At 42.4% G+C, this 20,353-nt stretch overlaps 1 protein-coding gene across 1 annotated transcript in view; it reads right to left on the reverse strand.

Annotated features, from left to right (window-relative positions):
• Nucleotides 1–11,218, reverse strand: part of EZH2 (enhancer of zeste 2 polycomb repressive complex 2 subunit) — a 66,657-nt gene extending 55,439 nt beyond the window's left edge. Inside the window, exon 1 of the mRNA XM_046670025.1 lies at nt 11,118–11,218. The gene's annotated coding sequence lies outside the window, so the exon portion shown is untranslated. The remainder of the gene's footprint in view (nt 1–11,117) is intronic.
• Nucleotides 11,219–20,353: the final 9,135 nt, after the last annotated feature.

Below are 20,353 nucleotides of genomic sequence, written 5' to 3' on the forward strand. Positions count from 1 at the left end.
TAAAGAAAAACTTTCATTTCTTTAAAAGAGTAAATTGTATAGGAAAAATTGGGAAATAAGTTTGAAATTGCCAACGTAGATCGTGTAAAGAGAAACTCTATTGTTTTCATCTACGATACACACCATACTCTGAATAGTACTTCACTTCTAACACTTCTGATCACCAAAAGGGTGGTAGTTTGTCCCACGCCAAGCAATTCTCTGCGACGCCAGCTAGGTGTCCTACAATTCAACTCAATTTTGACACATCTACCTGGAGATAGCATGAGATCCCACAGGCTGAAGGCTCAGTCCCAAAAGACTGCCCCATCCCTACTCCAGAGGCCAATCTGAAGTCCACCTGTTGGTCACCTGTGCTTCTGACCAACCAGCTACAGACTGGAGGTACCCATGACTCCCTCCTTGGGTTCAATTAACTGATTCGTTAGGACAGCTCACAGAACTCAGGAAAAAGTTTCCTTACTGGATTACCAGTTTATTATAAAAGGATGTAACTCAGGAACAGCTAGATGGAAGAGATGCATAGTGGAAGGTATGTGGGAAAGGGTGCAAGGCTTCCATGTTCCCTGGGCACGCCACTCTCCCCGCATGTCCACACGTCTACCAAGCCAGCATTTCCAACCCTTGTCCTTTCGGGTTTTTATGGAGGCTTCATTAGGTAGGCATGACTGACTAAACCACTGGCCACTGCTGACTGAGGTGGATCTCCAGCCCCTCTCCCCTCCCTGGAGGTGGGGGGCTGGGGGGAGGGGGGGAGTGCACTCTGAAAGTTCCAACTCTCTAATCTCAAGGTTTGTTCCCCTGGCAACCAGCCCCCATCCTTAGATGCATTCCAGAAGTCATCTCATTACATAAACGCAAGTGTGGCTGAAAGGGGTTTGCTATGAATATCAAAAGATACCTTTATTGCTCTTATCACTTAGGAAATTCCAAAGGTTTTAGGAGCTCTGTGCCAGAAATGAAGACCAAATATAAACTTCTTATTGTAAATCACAATATCTCAATTCACAAAGCTAATTTAGTCAGATACATCATAAAAAACTTTCAGGTGCTACTATGCCTGTATTGCAGAGACAAAAAAGAGAAAAAAATAGGCTTATAATAAGCATTAGATGTTTTATGAGTTTTTTTAATTGATACAAGAATTTGGGAGAAATGCATATAATATAGTGACGCAATTAAATACCAGCTAGGGAGAATCACATTTACCTGTGATAGTGATAAGCAATGTGAAGGCCAATATTTCTCAAACTCTCCAGAGGAATAGTTCTAAGTGGGTAATAGAAACCAAGAACCTAGCATCCCAGCATTTGAGCTACAAAGGATCCCAGGGGCAGCAAGAGCCTATTGTCTAAAGGACTTTGGTCCTACTGGCTGTGTGCACCTAGGCAAGTTACCTTCACCAAGCCCCTACGTCTCTATCTGCAAAACGGAGACATCCTCTTTGAAGGCACAGGGTACATCCTCAGCAATCACAAGTGGTTCGGTTACCTGCTCATCTTGTTCATTGTGCAATAGGGATGAGATCGACAAAAGCCACTTGACAAAGAAATACAACTAGTTTAATGGCAGAGCCCGGCCTAGAGCCTACGTTCTTTGCACAATATCCAGCTGCCCTTTAAAAATATCTTCTTTATAAAAATACCTTCTTTATAGCTAACTTGAGCTCTGTATTTCAAGCAGACAAATATTCTCCAAAGAGGCAAAGTTACGAGGGAAAGTGGGACAACAACTCATCATTTCCTTCCTCTAACCCTGTTCAAGCAACATTTCTGTCATTTGAGAGTCCTTACTGATTACTCCGGAAGGGCATTTCCCCAACCTTTTCTGACCCATATAGTTTGCATGGTAACACATACATAGTACCCATTAGCTATTTTTTAAATAATTTTGCTTGCACTACTAAATAATTTGAATATAGAAACATTTTAGATCAGAATTTAAAAAAAAGAATACTCACACTGCAGCTTTTTTCCACCTAATATGACAGATCATTATACTGCTAAAAAATTATAAAGTTCATCTTAATAGAATCTTACATAATATTCAAAGGACAGATAACACTTTTCCTATTTAGCAAATAATATATACAGTGTTTATTTTTAAATAGTTAAAATGCATGATTTTCAACAAATTTCAAAAATAAAATGGTCTAGAGACTGCTGTATATTAGGCACAGGGCAGGTTCTCAGTAAACGGTGATTGGTTCTGCTATTCGTAGGCACACGCTAGGTACTCATGTAACTACAAATAGAATACAGTGAAACTTCACTATAGGCTATAGCAGCAAAAACATACAAAAGCTGCTTTAATGATGATTAAAATTCTTCCACTGTTTAAAGAAAATCAACTCATTTTCTTAAATATTTGTTTTGTTTACAGAGTACTTCTCAGATAGTCTTTAGAATCAAAAACCAAGGCTCCATGGCCTAGTGGTTAAATTCAGCGCCCTCCGCTTCGGCAGCCTGGTTCAGTTCCAGAGCACAGACCTACACCACCCAGCAGTGGCCATGCTGTGGCAGCAACAACACATACCAAAAAAAAGAGAGGAAGATTGGTACAGATGTTAGCTCAGGGTGAATCTTCCTCAACAAGGAAAAAAAAAAAAAGGCACTAAAAATGATAAAAGTCATGATGTTTTGTCTTTTTGACACTTTTTTTTAACTTGCTGGAAACATCTTAATATGCTATGTATGAATTTAGCTCACATGAATGCAACTGAGGGATGAAGATCATCCTGAGATAAATCTGCAGAATCATTATTTTATGCTCCCTTTTTTCCATCAGTTTCTCAAGCTTTCTTACTTTAATGAACAGTATATTAAGGATACAAACTAAAATTTTATAATAGTACTTCACAAGAGGTAGCAAGTTTACTGGGTGATACAGTATAGCTATGCAAAACTTACTTGATAGAATCTTGAAGGCTCTGCTTTAACGGGTAGAGGGTGCTATTTAAATAATTATTTATCGAGTTGCTGTGAAAGAAGAGATCTTCCAAGTTTTCAGAACTCTGGTTTTAAATCAGTTTCACAAAATTTTATTTCTATCTACTATGTACAAAACTCTTTTCTACCCTCTACCATGTAGATGAGTAAAACAGCTTAAAATGAAGGGGAGAGGGAGAGTGAAAAACACACAAGAGATGTGTTGTGGTATTTCCTTCTAAGCTGGAGATAAGCTGTCTGGCTTGGTCGGGAGAAGGAAAGGGGTGTATTGAGCCAAAAAGGCCAAACAGCATCGTGAGATGATAAAATGGTAGGGAAGACATTCCAGAGAGAGGACAGAGCACAGACTCTCGATGTGAAACTTCCTGGAGACTAGTAAAAAGTCCAGTTGAGCTCAGTAGAGGAAAGGTATAAGAAAGCTATCGGAGATAAGACTAGGTAAGAGAGCTTCGGCTGTTCAGTAGCCTGCCTGGAATGCTAGCTTCAGGGGTTTCTTACTCAAATCAACAGTCCTGAGAAGTCTGAACTGGGCAAGGACAGGATCATCTGGAGTAGTGTCGAAAACCCATAGAAGCCCAAAGGCTTGCTTTTCCTCCCCCCTTATTAAATAGGGAAGAGGAGGTGTCATGCATTACTCGTACCACGAAGAAAAACTAAAAGTTACTGTGGGGGTAAATTAAGTGTCGAGCAAAGAAAGAACTGACACTGCAGCAATAAAATAGTATGGAGAAATCAAGTATATATACCCTCAAAAGCCACCTGTTTATATAACCCAAAATTTCCTTAACTACCAAAATAGGCAAACCACGCTTGGCAATCATCATCACTTCTACATACCAGATTCTAAGATCAAAGTCACTTTTTTTTTTTTTAAAGATTTTATTTTTCCTTTTTCTCCCCAAAGCCCCCCAGTACGTAGTTGTATATATTTTAGTTGTGGGTCCTTCTAGTTGTAGCATGTGGGACGCCGCCTCAGCGTGGCCTGATGTCCACACCCAGGATTCGAACCAGTGAAACCCTGGGCCACCGAAGAAGAGCACGCGAACTTAACCACTGAGCCACGGGGCCGGCCCAATCAAAGTTACTTTTAATTTACTTTTAATAGTCTCATTTATCCTTTGAAGAAAAAACTTACAGAAAAGTTTAACTTACTAATAAATGAACAGGCCTGAATTACCCAAAATTGAAAATTTGAAGTACTAAATATTATCACTTTCAAAACTAGCAAGCTTATTTAAAAATTCCCCATGCCACACACCTAACACTATCTATATAAATAATATCCTTTTTGTTTACATGTTTCTGCAAAAACATAACTATTCTCTTACACTAAGAACTAAATGACTTGTGCATTAAGAATAAATTGGCTTTCACATAAATTTAAGTGAACTTAAACAATCATGCTTCCAGTATTAACATTACTTAATTTGATTTTATATTGTCAAAAACACACAAAATCAAAGTAGAAAATTAAGGAGAAGACATTTGCAATACACGTATCTGACAGAGAATGTGTACCCAGAATATATAAAGATCTCTTACAACTCAATGAGACGAACAACTAATTTTTAAAATGGGCAAAAGGCTTGACCAAAAAAATGTATACGAATGGTCAAAAAGCATGTTTAAAGATGTTTAACGCTACGAATCATCTGGGAAATATGAATTAAAATCACAATGATACATAACACTCATTAGATGGCCAAAACTTGAAAGACTGGCAGTATCGAGTATCAGCAAAGCCGAGGAGAAACTGTAACTCCTGTGCGGCTCCAACTGAGACTGTGCTCTTCACAGAGAATGGCACAGCCACCTGGGAAAACAGTTTGGCAGCTTCTCATAAAGTTGAATCAATGTTTACCACGTGGCCCAGCCATCCAACTGCAAGGCATTTACCCAAGAGAAATTAAACGATATATGTGCAAAGACTTACACAAATGACCACAGCAGCTTCATTAATAATATCCCCAAACTGGAAACAGGCCATGTGTCCTTCAATAGGTAAATGAATAAAAAACTGCATATTCATACAACGGAATACTATCCAAAAATAAAACAACTACTGAAACAAGCAACACAGATAAATCTCAAAAACATGCCAAATGAAAGAAGTCAGTCACAAAAGGGTATATACTGTATAATTCCATTTACATAAAATTCTTGAACCAGAAAAATCCAACCAGCAGTTGAGAAGGAATGATGGTGAAGCAGCCTAAAAGAACTCTGAGATGATAGGAATGTTATATCTTGACTGAGGTGGTGGTATACATTTGTTAAAACTCTCTGAACTGTACCCTTCAAATGTGTGCATTTTATTGTATATAAATTACACTTCAATAGTTGATTTTTTAAACTAAAAAATTGATCTTTCTAGAAGAAATCTGACATCTATTAAAACTTGAAATATGCATAATCTTGAAACAGCAATTCTCCTTATAGAAAGTTGTCACACAAATGTTCAAAGATATATAAGGATGCTCCCTTCTTCTTCTGAGAGAACACAGTGTCCATCACAGAGGGCTGACTGAATGACGACACATCCATAAACCGGAATACTATACATTCTACTTACAAAGCAGCCTGATAGCTTAAAGCAGGGAGTGGCAAACTTTTTCTTTAAAGGGCCACATGGTAAGTATTTCAGGCTTGGCAAGCCACATCCAGTGTCCCTGTATATTCTTTTTTGGGGTGTTTGTCATTGTTTTGCAATTCTTTAAGAAAAGCTGAAATCATTGGCAGTTCCTGGGCCTTACCAAAAGAAAAAAAAAAAAACACCCCAGGCCGAGAGATCAGAGCTTTGAAACCAAAGTACCCAAAATCAAATCCTTACTCTACCACTAACTAGTTATTACCTAATCTCTCCATCTCTTTATTACAGTGTCTATATAAAATAAATGAAAGCACTTAGGACAGTGCCATGTGCAAGCAAGCCCTAAAGAAATATCAGCTATTTTTTAATGAAATAGATCTCTCTGTACTGAACTAAAAAAGAAAATTGTTTTAGAACTAAATAACTTGATCCCATTTTTGTAAAAACATGTATAAACACATATTCATATGAATATATTGGAAAGTGTGGGAAGAATACACACCAAATCATTAAGGGTAGGGAACAGGATTACAGAGATCAAGAAAGATTTCACTTTATAACCATCTAAATTGTTTCTGTATTTTAAGCTGAATACATATTCCTTGTATTTAATCAATAGACATTTCTAAATAAACAGAAATAAATAAAGCATATGTGGCACCATTTCCTTTACTTACAGGTCCTAAGCACATATTTAAACTGGCGAACTGTTTAGTTCCATTAATGACAAAGTACCTCAACTCTTAATACTGGTGCTACAACTAAAAAGCATTCATCAAAGACTTTGTGCCAGGTGTAGTTCTAAGGGTTTCACATGTACTAATTCATTTAATCCTCTCAACAACCTTATAGAATGAATACTGTCATTATGATCACCAATTTACAGACAGGGAACTTGGACATCAAGGATAACTTGCCCAGGGCACAAAGTGGCAGCTCAGGAACTGAAACCCAAGCGACGTGACTCCAAAGACCACACACTTAAAACTCTACTGTATGCCCCCCTAGATAGCAAGCTAGTACAGCTCTGGACGAGAAAGAAATCGGCAAAGACATTTTTTAGACTAGGGCATCAGATTGTACCTCCCAAAAAACTACAATTATCTACTTAGTCAAATAAAATTACTCTTCTTGGAACCGATATGTCATTAATGATCCAGGGGACCAAGAGATAACATGGAGGAGATAGTATGGAGTCAAACACAACTTAAGTTTGGATCCTGACTGCAAATTCCTAACTGGATAATCCTAGGCAAGTTCTTAACCCTTCTAGACCCAAGCTTCCTTATCTGAAAAGCTTTGCAGAGTGCATTGTTGTTAAGGGCTTTTTTATTGTAAAATATACATAACATAAAATTCACTGTTTTAACCATTTTTAAGTGTACAATTCAGTGGCGTTAAGCACATTCAAAATGCTGTTCAACCATCACCACCATCCATGTCCAGAACTCTGTCATCATCCTAAACAGAAATGGTGTACCAATCAACACTAACTCTCCATCCTCCCATGCCCCCAGCCCCTGGTAACCTCTGTGCTACTTTCTGTCCCTATGAATCTGCCCATTCTATTTATACCTCCTATAAACGGAATCATACAATTTTTTTCCTTTTGCATCTAGCCTATTTCACTTAGCATAATGTTTGCAAGGTTCATCCATGTTGTATCAGAATTTCATTCCTTTAATGGCAGAATAATACTCCCTTGTATGTGTATACCACATTTTGTTTATCCATTCATCTGTTGATGGATGCAGGGTGGTTTTTACAAGAATTAAAAATAAAGCATCTGATGTAAATGTTACCACAATAAAAAACAAACCAACCAACCAAATAAAGGAATAAAGCATCTGGCAAATAGCAGGCACTTTGATATTAATGTCTTTCTTTCACTTTGTTTTTGTCATATTTTGCACCAAGTAGTGATGCAGTGGCAAGATACAGAACAGTGCAACCATCTTAGAAACTTATCAGCTATGCCTCTGGAGATATAAACTGGATTTGCTCATCTACATTTATCAAATCACTTTAAAAGAATGATGAAGAGCATCCCAACAAATGATCTGTAATCACACTGGCACTACTTCCTTTAGTTTTAGCTTCAAAACCCACCTCGAATTATCCCAATAAAGAACTCATTAATTGTAACCAGACGCCTTTCAATTAAGATTTACTACTCTCGAACACTTCGCCCTCCATATACTTTTGTACAAGGATCATCAATATCAACATCAAATCAAATTAAGCAGATACTGTATGCAAGTATCTAGATGATTCATCAAGCTTCTCTCCAGCTGCCTGAAATACTCAACATGAATACCAAGAGTTGCATCTAAAGGATTTCCAATTTTCAGTATCTTAGAGTATTGTAACTAGGAGAAACCCTGGAACTTGTTCGCCTAGACGATTATTTTTCTTTGTAATCAATTCTTCTCAAAGAGGGAGAAAAATACATTCCCAAATTCCTCACAACATATTAATATATTCTGTTTGTTTTGCAAGTTCCTTTGTCAAATTACTTCCCTACATTTTTCATAGTTCATTCATTCAACTACTAAACCCCTATTCTCTAGCAACTAACAGGTATACAAAGAAAAATAAGAGACTCTGCTCTGGGCACTTAAGAGTGTGGTGAAGGAGACAGATGCATAAACAAGTGACTCCGATACAATGTGATACCTGCTATAATAAAAGTATGAACAGAGCCCTGTGGGACAGAGAGCCGGAGAGTCCAGGGAAGGCCTCTAGAAGGTCACAGGACCATGGGATCGGGAACTTTTCTCTGAATTTCATGAGCTGCTCCTCTCCATTCACACTCTCCTCCAAACTAAAGATTTCACCTGCCCATCACAGAATTCTCCACAATTCACAAAACACGTTTTCATCATTTGTACTGACATCAAGACTTCAAGGCAAATGCATAAATCATTTGTAATTGACCCCAGAATGCATTCGATCGTTGAAGGATTTGTCTTTGTTGGTTTTTAAAAAGCAGATCAAATTTCCTAATCACCATTTATTTAGGCCAATACAGAAATTAATTCACACTCCTTGAGCATGCCAGCTCAAAGAATGAGAGATATCCTGGAAAAACCTCAGTGTGACTTGGAGAAATCTGCCTAAATTTTTTAATGGCCAACACAAAAATAATCACTTATAAGTGCACATGCAAGGCAAAGCTGATATAAAAGTATTAGAACTTTTTTTTTGCCTAACTACACTAAATCAACAAGTGTTTGGTTTTTTAATCACTGCTCCTTAAACTTACTAAATACATTCTTAATTGAAATAGAAGAAATTTTAAGCAAATTTTTCCAACCAATTCCCCAAAAAGACTTAAAAATACATCTTGTGGCAACTACAAAGATAGTAATTATCAAATAAGGAATACACAAGAAGGGAAAAATTAGAATTTCTGATCCTAAAAGATCCAAATTTCTGCCAAAATCTGAACAACTAGCCCATCTCATAACAACCAACAAGATTAGCAGTAGGACTCTTTAATACGTAATTATTGGCAACTAAGATAAATATGAACATTGTTTAACAATCTCAACATTTAGGGCAGCACCTGGAATGTGTTGAATGGTGTCCAAAACGCTGCAAAATAGAAGTAATAAAGACATGACACTGCATTTGTCTCTACATTTATGAAACCATAAGAGTAGGTGCACATTACATCTTTCATCATAGAACAATGCAAATCAGAAGAGTGCCTGTGTGTTTCTAAATTCCTTTTCTTTCAATATATTCATTTTCCACAAAAATCAGAAATTAAGATGCCATTTTCCTATGTTTCTGGGACTTTAAATATTACATTTCCCAATACACCTCCATAAAGAAACAACAGGATTCTTTATATCTAGGACTAGAATCCTATCTACGCTTAACTTTAGAAACTATGACAAGGAAATCAAAATATATCTTGTATCCATTTTCTTGCAAATAAAATTATCAATAAACTAGTGAGGATTACACACTGGTTTTACATTTTATTCCTATATATGAAATAGTTGCTAATGCTCGTGAATGAGGAGAAATGGAAAATAAACTCCAAAACCCTCCAGAAGTATAGATTACACTCGTGTGCCAGCATTAGTGTTCTTTAAAGATTTTTTAAATGTTGTTTTATGTGACATTAAACATAAAATTAAACTGATAATGAACTTTAAAACTAGAAAGTAAACCTTGTAGGGAAATTTTTAAATACCAAAGACACATCTTTATTTCCAAATAAATTCAAATTTTACAGATCCTGTATGATAAAGGAAGTTTAGCTTAACTGTGGACACCACACATACAATTTCTTAGGCAACAAACACTTCTGCAGCCAGTCTTTTCCGACTCACGAAAGCTATTGTTCACGGGAAACAAGACCAATTAATACAAGATTACTAACCACATCATCGAAACACACATTTGTCATAAGCATTTTATTTTGATCAACTCTTTCTACCAGCTCATCCTCATTCAACCCACAGGGATTTGGGGAATAATCGCTTACTAAATGACAGTTGATTTCGTTAGCACCTGTCGCCATTCTCAGATGTATCACACAAGTTGGCCAAAACAGGTTGTAATTTTTTTTTTTAAGGCTAAGATTCTTTAGAAAGCGAGAACTCACCAGCAGTTGAGTTCACCAAGTTTTCCAAAATATCGTGCTTCCCGATTCCTCCCATTTTCAAAAAGTGACCCTGTGGCACAGACTTTGGGGTGGTTGGGGGCGGGGGGTCCACGATTTCGCGGGAACTCGACCGAAAGCCCTCCAAAACGAACAAAACCAAAAAGGGAGAGAACGGCTCGACCCTTCCCTCAAACTTAACGTAAAGCCCGACGAGAAGGCGACAGCCGCCGGGCCGGCGTCGTCCGAGCGCCTGGAGACCACGGCTTTTCGGCGGCTTTGGGGGATGTCAGCCGCGCGGCTCCCCGAGTCCGCGCTCCGCACGCCGCCCGGCACCGCGGCCCCGCCGAGCCTGCGCGCTCCGGAGGAGGGGGCGTGGGGCCGAGCCCGCCCACCCGCGCCGGCGGCCCGCACTCCCCACGCCCTTCTCCCGCCTGCTGTCAGGCCCGGGTGTCACGGCCCCTTCCTCGCGCCGAGCTCCCCCGAGACACAGTCCGTCCTTTGTCTGAGTGCGCACTCGGCGGCGAGGTCCCACCAACTTGTGCGCGTCCCGTCCCACCCGGGCGCTCCCGCCGCGGCGCTCCACACAAAGGAGACTTGGGCTCGGGCGGCCCGCCCGCCCCGGACCCCGGAGCGCCCCCAGCCCAGCCCCGGCACCTCGGGAGGGCGGGCGCGCGAGAGGACCCCGCCGCACGCCCCCCGCCGGCGCCCGCCCCTGCTCGCGCCTTGGGTCTCTGGGGTCCGGCTGCCCGCCCGCGGGGTCGCGCGGACCAGCCCGAACCACCGGCCCCCTTCCGAGGGGTCTCCTCTCACCCCTCCTGCCAAACCGGCGCCCCGGGAGAGCCCGCTCGGGGCGATACCCGGACGGGCAGAGCAGCGGCGGGGCTGTCCCGGCGCCGCCGCCGCCCCTCGCCAGGCTCCAGAGCCCCGCCGACCGGCCGGCCCGACTGCGGCGCGTTACCTGCGCCCCGCGCCCCAGCCCGCGCCGCTCCCGCGCGCCTCTCCCGCGCGCCGCCGCCGCCGCCGCCGCCGGGGCTCCACCGCCTTCTGCGTCCCAGTGGGTGTCGGACGCTCCCGGACCGAGCGCCAAACCCGGCAGCCCAATCGCCATCGCTTTTATTTGGCCCCCCCAGTCGAACCAAGCGCCGCCCCGATTGGCGGGACGCGAGGCGGGCTCCTGTCCAATCACAGGGCCCGCCGGGCTCGGAGGCGCCGAGCCAGCCCCACGCAGAGGCGCCCGCGGGACGCGGCCCGGCCGGGCGGGCGGCGCGTGCGCGCGGGCGGCGCCGAGGGACGCGGCCGCCGAGTGGAAGAGCTGCGCCGTCTCTTTGTTCTTTCGCTGCGCGCACGGCGCCTCTCGGGAAGGCGGTGGGGTAGCGGTTGGGGACCAGGGGTCTCTGGGGCCCGAAGCCCGGGCCGCGGACGGGAGGCGGTCGGGCGGGGTGGCGGGAACCGGCCTGAGGGCGGGACGGCGCGCTCGCGGCGCTTGGCGGGAACGGCCGCCTCTGAGTTCCCGGGCCGGAGGGGCGGGGCGGGGTCGAGAGCCAAGTTTGAACCAGTTTCAAAACTCGGGGGTGGTAACGGTTTCAACCGCCGCGCTCTTTCCCCGCGCGCGCAGCCCGGGACCCGGCGGGCGCACGGGCGGGGCCCCGTCTGCCGGCGAGACGCGCCCGGGGGCCCCCGGCCCCTCGCGGCCAGGAGCCGCGACCCTCCCGCGCCCGAGCCCCCTACCCGCGGCTTCTGTCCGCGGCTGCGCTCGGCCGCCTGGCCCGGCTCCGATGCCCCGGGCCGCCGGACTTTGGCTGGGCGAGCCCCCAGTGCCCATCGCCTTAGAAACCTAGGAAAGGGCGACTGTCCGGGTATTTCAAATTCCTCATTCAAAGCGCCCTGTGGAGACCCTTCCAGTGTTTGTAGTTCCAAGCACGTGTCAACGTTACAGTCATTCATCAAGGATGAGGGCGGTTCACTTGCCTCATACTAACGCCTCTGGAAAGTGTTAGGATGACTGCGACATTTTTCAATTATTAAAAAACGATCTTGGGTTAAACCGGTCTCAGAGGAATTAGGAATATTCTGTTTAGGATATAATCTCCCCTTCTGCTTTATGTGGCAATGAAGTTAAGATTATTCCAAATTTGTTTTTAATAGGATGCAGCTATAAGGCAAAAGAACCTCTCCTTGTAAACTGGGATTCCGTACTGAGAGTTCAGACTGGGGGGAAAAAATGGTCAACTGTGAACTGTTGGGTTAAAAGCCTAAAAAAACGTGTGTTTTATATTTTTAATTACATTTTTAAATGCCTAGGATTTTTAATGACTAATTCCTCATTTGATGATTTAACCTATGATTTTCCCACCTTTCCTCAATCACCATCCCATTCCTCACACTTATTCTGAAGTAACTCGGTGTTGTAAGTACATGTGGAGGGAAGCCAAAAATACAGAGAAAACAATGACATGCCCACGTAAAAGCACACTTCTGAAAAACGATAAGGAGAGTGCAAACGTAAGTGGGTTATGCATCTGAGATGTGACTGAAATAGTGTAACAATCCTGTCGTGTTCCATGGTAAAAGGCTCCCAACTAGACCAATAATTTATAACTGTTTTTTTTAACCAGCAGTTTAAACCTTAAAAGCATTTATCCCTGAGTTCCTTATCAAATTACTAATTTTACCTGTCCTTTATATTAAATATTAAAACAATGTGGGCATCTTTTAAAGAAAAATCAAGGAAATTACATTAGCAGAGAAAACAGAAAGCAAATCAAAGCAATAGGTAAACATCTGGCATAGTGTGAGATGTCATACGAATTGCTAAGGCATTTAGAATCGAGGAATGATAGATGTTAAAAAAAAAAAGTCAGAAAAGGAAATTTTAACTGGACCCTGAAGAAGCCATTAAGACCTAGATTGATGGGCAGTGAAGACCCTTGAGGTGGGAATGGACATCTGCTCTGAGTGATTGTGTGGAGTGTAACTAGAGCTGAGAGCGCCAATTGGGAAAGATGATAGAGTCGGTTAGAGAGCTAAGCGGGGCTGTATTAAGTGTAATATTTATAATATACATATTTAAGTTTAGTACAAAGGCTGACTGGAGGAAGAAGGGATGCCAGTGGATCACAGTGTTGTCTTAATTCAGTGATGTTATTATCCAGTTAAGCAGGATACTTGAGGTCACAGAGATGGCAAGAAAAAAGGATAATTTGAAAGCCTTGCAAAAGGACTTCATTATGTATGGAGGGCACACGATATCTTGCAACTCTCTTTTGTGTATTGACAAATACAGGAAAGTTGGGAAGGAGAAGAAGTATTTCATTTCGATACTAAGAAAAATTATCTGAAGATTTCCAACCAGGGAAAGCAAGAAAATCTGTTTGTGAGTGTGTGTGTGAGACTGCTGGTTAGGAAGGGGGCCCGGATGAAGCTGAAAGCTGAATGCAAAGGTGGATGTGAAGGAGGGGAGTCACCAAGCTTTTTCATTTCTGTAAAGATGCTCAGATCACAGTAATGCTACCTGTGGTAGGTCATTCTGTCCTCCGTGAAAGACAGACACTCACTGTTGCAGTGATGGGATAAAACCAAAAATGAAGAGTGAAACTCTGAAGCCAGGACTAGCTCTACCTCATTTGCAGCTGTGCTTCCAGGGCCCAGGCCGCTTGCTCACGGTGTATCCTCAGGCTTGTCCTGGGGGAACAGGAGAAGGTCAAGAGCAAAGTGAAGACTATTAGCATCACAGAACTTCCCTTTCAACCCCGTGAGTGGGATTTACTTCTCACATCATATATTCACTCAACATTCAACAAGTTTTTATGGAGTGCTTCCTCTGTGAAAGACACTGTCCTGGGGGCTAGGAATGCAAGGTGGGCGAAACCAAACTCCCTGCCTTGGTGCAGCTGACTGGAATAAACAAAATAAACTATACAGCATGTGAGGTGGTGGTGAGTGACATGGAGAAAAGGATAGCCTGGAAAGAGGGAGGTGCTGAGTGCAAATGCTACAGTTTTAGAATGTCTTGATCAGGGCAGGCCTCACGGAGAAGCTGACATTTGAAGAAAGACTTGAAGGAGGTGGAGGAATGCTTGCTGAGAGAAGTGTTCTAGGCAGAGGGCATGGCAAGTGCCAAGGCCCTGTGGTGGGAGCCTGCCTGGTGTGTTCTAAGGACAGGCAGGGGGAGGCAGGAGATGAGGCCGAAGAGGTAAGAAGTGAGGGGGCACAGGCAGGCCTTCTAGGGTCTTGTGGGCTGTTGTTAGGACTTGACTTTTTGCTTAAGTGAGCAGCTTTCGAGCACAAAGGTGATTTGATCATTTAAACAAGGTCATCCAGCTGCCGTGTTGAGATGAGAGTAGCCTGAAGTGGAGCAGGGGCTGTGTTGGAGAGGACAGTTCTGAGTCTGTTGTAATAATCCAGGCAAGAAAGGACTGTGGCTGGGAACCAAAGTGGTACCAGTGTCACCAACTAGTTACCCCCAGGAACTCAAGGGTGGGTTTGGATGTTTTAATTGTCTTTCCAAATTGTTCTTTTTCCTTATGATATGTTAAGAAGATGCCATCACCAACCACTCTGAACCAGCCAAGCCTCACCACATTTATGACCTTTGCCTTATTTTTAATGCTAAGATCTCTCCAGGAGGAGCTTAGGCCCCATTACCATAACCTGCAGTGCATGTGGACGCATGTTTTGCAACTGAGCCTGCGCAAGTGAATACCCACCTCCCTTTTGAATATTCATTCCCCATCCGAAATAAAAGTCCCTGCTTCCCTTTGTTTGGGGACGCCATGGCGTTGGAAATGAATCCTCATGGTCTCCTGTTTGCCACAAATATACTTTACTTTGTGAGACAACTACTTCTGGTGGAGAGTCTGACCTAACTCGCCAGGAGGGAACCCGCTTCAGTTTCAGTAACACCAGTGGAGCTGGTGGGAAGTAGTCAGATTCTGGATATATTTTGAAGGTATAGGCAATAGGATTTGCCAACAGATTGGATATAGGCTGCAAAAAGAGAGGTTGTGGATGAGCAGGTGAGTCGTAACTGAGTTGGAAGCTACAGGGGCAGTTGGAGCAGGAGAGGCTACGGGGATGGCAGTTTGGAGATCAGAGTTTAGTTTTGGACATAGTGAGTTCGAGATGCCCATTTTCAACCGAGTAAAGATGTCAAGTAGGCGGTAAGTTATTATTGGGAGGAAAACTTTACCAATTTAGGTCCTACTTATCAGGGTCTGCAAACTGACAACAGACTGACAGGAGGAAAGTTGATTACGCATGCAGGAGTCCTCTGCAGACAGCTCCCCAAACAGGTGGAGGGAAAGCCTTATATACCAGCTTAATAAGGGGCAGGGAGAGGAGGGGCCTAAGACTTCAAATGATGGAGGGCTCTGATGAGGCTTGTGTAAATGATTTTTTTTTAATGTCCCAGTGCCCAAGGTGAGTCACCTCCCTGACTGGAGAATTGCAAGGTGTGTGTGCTAGGGGTAGAGGGTGGTAGCTGGCCCTCATAAAGCTGGGCTTTATTCAGGTAGGGGAAGTTCAGATAAGTTCTATCAGCGTCTGTGTAGCTCAGATGTTTTCACTTTGAAGTAATCTTCATACCATTTCTGGTATAAAGAAATCCTTTCGTTATACAAGGCAGGAGTTAGCGGAGAGGTTGTGACTAGGAATATCAGTTTGGGAATCATCGGCATAGAAATGATATTTAAAACTGAGGGAATGAATGTAGATAGAAAAGAAGTTCAAAGTACACCAACCTGAAGTTTGTGGAGATGAGGAGAAACCGATGGAGACAAAGGGAGCAACCATGACAGCAGGAACATGTGGCGTCCTGGAAGCCAAAGGAAGAAAGTGTTTCCAAGAGGAGAGTAGTCGGCGCACAACATGCTGCCAGCAGGTCCGATAAGATGGCTCAGACTTGACCCTCGGATTTAGCGACGTGAAGGTCACCGGTGAGCTTGGTAAGGGTTGCAGCAGACTGGTTGGAGTGGGTTCCACAGTAGATTAGAGGAGATTGGAGGCCACAATTATAGACAACCCTCTCAAGGATTTTACTAAAAAGGAAAGGAGAGAAAATATAGCTGGAAAAGTAAGTGGGATCAAGAGAAAGATTTTAAGATCTTAAAGCAAAATAACATACCATGTTGGTATTCAGATGAAAGATCCGGCGGAGACGGGAATTGATTCAGGAAAGAAGGAATATTACTGGAGCAACATCCTTGAGTATGTTAGAAGACATGGACTTCAGACCTTGGACAGGTGAAAGGAGATGAGTCCTAGAGCCCAAGTGGAGGATTTTGCCTCTGCCAGGAGTGTGAACAGGAGAGAAGGTAGTATATATGGCCACAAATGCAGCGACGTGGGCAGATTTGGTAGATGTTGACTTTTTTTTTTTGAGGAAGATTAGCCCTGAGCTAACGTCTGTCGCCAATCCTCCTCTTTTTGCTGAGGAAGACTGGCTCTGAACTAACATCCGTGCCCATCTTCCTCTACTTTATAAGTGGGTTGCCTGCCACAGCATGGCTTGACAAGTGGTTCCATGTCCGCACCCGGGATCCAAACTGGGGAACCCCGGGCCACCAAAGCAGAAGATGTGAACTTAATCGCTGTGCCACCAGGCTGGCCCCAGGTGTTGACATTTGATTGCAACAGACACCCACTGATAATTAGCTGACTGAGAATGGATAGGGTCTGAATGAGTATTCAGTTTGTTAGGGTGAAAAAATGTTTAGATCATTGTATTCTGACATTGCTTTTGTATCAACTCTCCCTTCTTGGTCTTAAAATAATTTCTCAGTCCTAACAGAAATAGAAAACTGATGATTTTGGTTTTAGGAATATAGAATACAGAGTAAGAGAAAAATCTAGAAGTTTTCGGAGGACAAATGAAAGAGTTTTATATCCATAGGATATAAAATTTTGGTAAGAGATTTAAGCTCGTCAACAGAGGAGTATCCATTGAAGGCCTGAAAAGAGATGACCTCTCATAAAGAACAAGAGTGGCATTATAGTGCAGGCTGGAAAACCCCTGGGCGGGGCCAGGAAACATGTGCCATGTAGGGAAATTTTAATAAAAAATTGTAACATAATTTGGTCTTGACTTACGTGATCCTGATCCTTTTAAGACTAAGGTTGAAATAGTCACCTCTAGAAAGCCAAAGGGAGGTGTGGTAGGCAGCCTCTAAAATGCTCCCAATTATTACTGCTTCCTGATATTCACACCTTTGTGTATCCTCATCCCCTGAGTGTGGGCTGGACCTAGCGACTGGCTTCTAACTAATAGAATACGGCCACAAGAGTAATGTCACTTCTGAAATTAGAACCTACATCCCACCTCTTTCTCTCTCTCTCTCATCTCTTTTCTGGACCAAACAAGATATAACACCAGTTTTCTCTCTTACACCTCTGCCACCCTAGTTCCAGCAGTGTTATACCACTACTCACTTTCCCAAACACAAATTCAGCTAAATTGATTGAGATGTTGCCATTTGACTTTGACTTTTAAAAAAGCAATTTGATCAAGTCAAATGAATACATCAGAATAGATGTAAACATTTAGGCAATCTAGAAGTTACCTGGGAGGTTTTTTTTAAAGATTGGCACCTGAGCTAACAGCTGTTGCCAATCCTTTTTTTCGTTTCTTCTTCTTCTTCCCCCCAAAGCCCCACAAGTATGTAGTTGTATATTCCAATTGTAGGTCCTTCTAGTTGTGCCATGTGGGATGCCGCCTCAACGTGGCCTGATGAGCGGTGCCGGGTCTGTGCCCAGGAGCTGAACTGACAAAACCCTAGGCCTCCACAGCGGAGCATGTGAACTTAACCATTCGGCCAAGGGCTGGCCCCTACCTGGGAGTTTTAAAGGAATCCAACTATGAAACTGAGGAATGCTTGGCCAAAATATGGTTACCAATGACCCCTGGGCAGAAGGTCATTTTACAGTGTGACACTTGTCTTATAAAGGACCACTGAGGATTTGAGGGAGCTGAGAACTGATGAATGTTACCATTATTCTGGGCTATAATGAGAGAGAGAATTAATAAAGACTAAAATATATTATGTGAAAGAGAACATGGTTTTAGCAAGGGGTAAGAGTTGGAAAGGAGACAATAAAACTGATTCCATGATTGTATACATAGACACTCCAAAATAATCTTCAATCGAAGTATTAGAATTAATGAGTAAAGTTAGCAAGGTCATTGGATCCAAGGCTAGTTTACAAAAATCAATTTCTATATACTAGCAATAAACAAAGAGGAAATTAAACTTTTAAAGTGAAACTATTTGCCTTTTGAAAAACATCAAATACCTAATAATAAATCTGATGAAAAATGTGAAAGATCTATATATTGAATATTACAAAATGATACTGAGAAAAACTAAAAGACCTAAGTAAATAGAGGGAATGTCTTTCGTGTGTGTTTGTGTGTGTGTGTGTGTGAGGAAAATTAGCCCTGAGCTAACATCTGTTGCCAATCTTCCTCTCTATGCTTGAGGAACATTCTCCCCGAGGTAACAGCTGTGCCAATCTTCCTCTAGTTTTTGTATATGGGGTGCCACCAAATCATGGCTTGATGAGCGGTGTGTAGGTCCACACAAGGGGTCCAAACCCACAAATCCCAGGCTGTGGAAGCAGAATGCGTGAACTTAACCACTACACCACAGGGTCAGCCCCCAGGAATGTCATTGTTATGATTTAGAAGATGTTTAGATTCCACACAATGCCAATCAAAATCCCAGCAGGGTTTATGGGTGAGTGTGTGTGTGTGTGTGTTTGTAAACTGACACGTTGATTCTAAAATAAGTATGAAATACAAAAGGCCAAGAAGAGCCAAGACAATCTTAAAGGAGAAGGAAGCAGGGAGACTTCACTACCAGACATCAAAACCTAACTTATAAAAGTTATAGTAATTAAGACAGTGATATTGGGGCTGGCCCCAGGGCCGAGTGGTTAAGTTCGCATGCTCCACTTTACCAGCCCAGGGTTCTGCTGGTTCAGATCCTGGGTGTGGACATGGCACCGCTCATCAAGCCATACTGAGGCGGCATCCCACATGCCACAACTAGAAGGTCCCAAATCTAAAAATACACAACTATGTACTGGGGGGCTTTGGGCAGAAGAAGGAAAAATAAAATCTTAAAAAAAAAAAAAGTGCTATTGACACAAAGATGGACAAATGGACCTGTGGGAAACAAAATAGAGAATCCAGAAACAGACCCATATCTATACGGTCACCTGATTTATAACAGAGGTGACTTGGCAATGCAGTGGAGAAAGGAAAGTCTTTAAATAATTGGTACTGGATGTCCTTATGGGGAAAAAAATCTTGGCCTCTACCTCAATGAGATGGATTACTCACCTAAATGTGAAGGAAAATATGGAGAAACATCTTTTTGATCTTGGAGTAGGCAAAAAGTGCTTAAACAGGACACAAAAAAGTACTCACTATAAAGGAAAAAATGACAAATTGAACTACATTAAAATTAAGAATTTCTGTTTTTCAAAAGACACCATTAAGATACTGAAAAGCCAGGCCAAAGAATAAAAGAAATCCACAATACTTATATCTGACAAAAGACTTGTCATTGGATTACATAAGAAACTCCCATAAAACAATTTGAAGAAGAAGCCAAAATATTGAGAAATAGCCCCCCAAAAATCCCACCTTAAACTGGCACTCCACAAGAGTAAATATACAAATGTCCAAAAAACATGTAAAAAGGTACTCAATTTCACTATCAGAGAAATGCAAATAAAACGATAATGTAATACCACTACATACCTACCAGATGGCTAAAACAAAAAAATACAGACGATACCAAGTGTTGGCAAAGATGTGGAGCAACCAAAATTCTTATGCACTGCTAATAGGAGTATAAATTGGCACAACCGCTTTGCAAAATTAAGAAGAGATAGTGGCTACTAAACTTGAACACTTCCTCAACTTAAAATTCTATAACCTAGCAATTCTATTCCTAGGTATAGATCCAGCAGGAATGTATGCATGTACGTATGTATATTTACCAAAACAAATGTACAAGAATGTTCATAAGAGCACTATTTCTAACAGCCACAAACTGGAAACTATGCAAATGCCCATCAAAGGTAGAATGAATAAATTGTGATAAATTTACATAATGGAATATCCTACAACAATGCAAATGAACAATCTACAGCTACATACAACAGTATGAATGAATCTGATAAACATAACGC

The sequence above is a fragment of the Equus quagga genome, chromosome 8 (assembly GCF_021613505.1).
Source record: "Equus quagga isolate Etosha38 chromosome 8, UCLA_HA_Equagga_1.0, whole genome shotgun sequence".
Taxonomy (NCBI): domain Eukaryota; kingdom Metazoa; phylum Chordata; class Mammalia; order Perissodactyla; family Equidae; genus Equus; species Equus quagga.